Genomic DNA, 3,057 nt, shown 5'->3' on the forward strand with positions numbered 1-3,057 from the left:
TCATATACAATGTACTTGGATTTACCTCACTTTGTGATGAAAGGTTTTTTGAACAATTTTTTTATAATTTTCATAATCATTGAAAATTGGTGGTCAGATTCAGGGTAATGGTTGTAGACACCGGCATGTGCAGTGGTAGACAAAAAAACATAAGTTTTCATTTGTAGGTTGATTTAAATCATGCGCAGATTTAGTTGTTGTAAACAATTTGAATTCATTTCTTTCAGAGGTACATTTCACTGGAATGTGACTAAAGACAAACTACTTCTCATAGAAGTAAGGTTCATGAAGCCATACTTGAACAAAGTTGGGGGTAAGGAGGCGGACCAGCTTGGACAGAGGTTGCTGAACATTTGAATTCAAAAGATGGGTTTAGAGAGAACCCACGAGAACAAAGAAGTGTTCATGACAGGTTCAACAACCTTTTAAACGAGTTTAAAGCAAAAAATCGTGAAGAAGAGGCAGCCCGAGGGATAGCTGTTAAACCACTTACTGAAAATGAAATCATGCTGGAAGAAATTGTGGAAATTATGCAATCTTTAAGCTCTGAACAAACATCCAACACCAAAGTGTAAGAGAGCAAGGAGAGAGACAATCATCTAAAGATGAGAGATAAGGCTATGAAGACCTGGGGTAACACAAAGAAGGGTATAGATCATTCAGACTCTGATGAGTCAGATGAAAAATGTGTGACAACACCCAGAAGAAAAAGGCAGAGAAGAAGAGGATCTGATGCCCTCAAGTATCTTGAGGAAAATGCCCATCGTGAAGCAGAACTGAAGAAGGAGTTGGCTTTCTGCAAAGAGCAAGCTGAGCTAGAAGATAAGAGGCTTCAACTGGAACGAACAAGGCAAGAACAGCAACAAGTGCAACAGATGCAGCAACAAGCCGCCTTACAAAACCAACAGTTTAATATGTTGCAACAACAAATGCAGCAACAGACGCAAATGCAAACTACTTCCCAAACTGTTATGATGGCTATGCTTGAAAGGCTAACCAAAAAGTAGAGAACATTCAGGTCTGTATTTTAAAGACATTGTGACTGAACATTTTTGCACTTTGAATTATCCAAGAAAAGAGTAAGAAGTGTATTTAGATAGATGATGGTTATAAAAATCACTTTACAGTACAGTGATTACTTATTTGCCATAATTGACTGATGTAATAACTCGGTGTTTTGAATTTCGTTGGTCTGGTTGAATTTTTTTATTAAAAAGTTAAAGAAATCCCTTGCTTGAGTACCAATTGAAGGCGTGGGTAGCTTTTGGTGGTGGGAAGGAGGAAGGGGTGGGGTGTTAGAGTTTTATCTTTAGTAAAATAAGAAATTATGGAATAATGAAGTAATACCATCAAAAAAGGTTAGCAGAATTAAGGAGGTAATTGCCAAAAACAAATAACCTGCTTTTTAAAGAAATTCTCCCAACTCGTCAATTTCCAAAATCACGACATGATCAGTAAACATTTACAAATGGTGAAAATGATCTAAAATTGTGATCTTTATTACAATAGACAAAGTAGATGACCCTTTGAATACTGTAGAGTGTTTATCATGTACACTGTATAGTGACATGGGGCTATACTCAGAATTGGTCAAATGAAAAACTACTTGACTGGTGAAACAAAATCAAATTTCTTTGAGTTTGAACTTACAACTATAAAGGTGGGCAAACATCCAGTGTGACTTATCATGCCAAATATTCCATAAGTGTTGGAGGTTCAATCTGAAAGAATTCGGATATTGTGTTACCATATAAACAGGTAATGATGTTTCTGAAAAGTGCACTCACGATATATTGCTTGGCTACTGCATTCATAACGATTTTGAGGTTTTTCTTGTAATCAATGAACTTAAAATATTCTGCAATGTCCCGAAGACACAAACTTCGCTCATGGGGGTATTAAAGGCCCTCATCTCTCAGAACAGAACAGAACAGAATTGCAACGGATTGAAATTTCAAAGCACGCACTCGTTTATGCCCATTATATAATACACGTTGGTGTTCTCCAGGTCTAGATATCTCGTGCACCATCCCATCGATAAAACCAAAACAGTTTGTTAAAGGGCTGCCTTTTCTTGTGATGGCTCTCGTGTAACGTTCTACATTGGCAGGGGTCAAAAAATGGCTGGTGTTGTTCCATGTGGTAAGATGTGGTAAGTGTCGTACATCCAGTCAAGCACTTTATTTGCTATCACACAGAGTTCGAGTACTGGTCTGGCAAATTGATGGATTACATCGTGGTATTGACATGGGTAAGAAAGCCTTCGTAGGAGCAAACACAAACCTTCTTCTCTGGGACAAACTGTAGCTTGAGAACATAGAAAAAAGCGTGGGATTTGAAGAGGTGTGGCTAATCTAGAAATGCCTTCCTTTTCTACTCTAAAATCTGCTCTGCATTCGCTTTTATCTAAATCATCCAGACTAAATGGTTGGTACTCCCAGTAAGGAAAACACAAATTTGCTGACTGATATTCCTGGTAAAGAATTACGAATTCCTTGTGGCCAGCAGCAAACGAGCCAACTAAAGCACCTTAAACATCTTGAAATGACATTTTTTACGAATATTTTTTATGGAGTTGCTTTCAACCGTAGTGTGTTGTCCTACGGCATCTTAAACGCCGCAAGCGGCAACATTCCGGCCAAAACTTTCGTACTCGACCCAGGGCATACAACTCGTCCAACCATAGCTGTTCAACAGTAGTCTTCAATCTTCAATTCCCTTTTGTAGTACTGGAATACATATTATTGTATTGCCCTTGTGGGCCACCACACAAGACAGTGGAGACCCACGAAAAGAAATTCTTCAGACTTGTGATAAGTGAGATAAAGAGAAAGTACATTGATAATGGATTGAGAGAAATGGTAAATGAATGAATGTTACAGTTGGCAAAATACTTTGTGGGGTTATACATTACAGTATTACAATTTGTTTGTATTACTTCTGGGCTGAACTCTATCAAGCTACGACTACAGGAGTCTGGAAAGTGGCTGGAACATTGCTCATTCCTCATAAGCTTTTTATTATCTCATTACCAGGAAATTGACCTGATGCTCCAAG

Source organism: Montipora foliosa, chromosome 2 (assembly GCF_036669935.1).
Source record: "Montipora foliosa isolate CH-2021 chromosome 2, ASM3666993v2, whole genome shotgun sequence".
NCBI classification, from domain to species: domain Eukaryota; kingdom Metazoa; phylum Cnidaria; class Anthozoa; order Scleractinia; family Acroporidae; genus Montipora; species Montipora foliosa.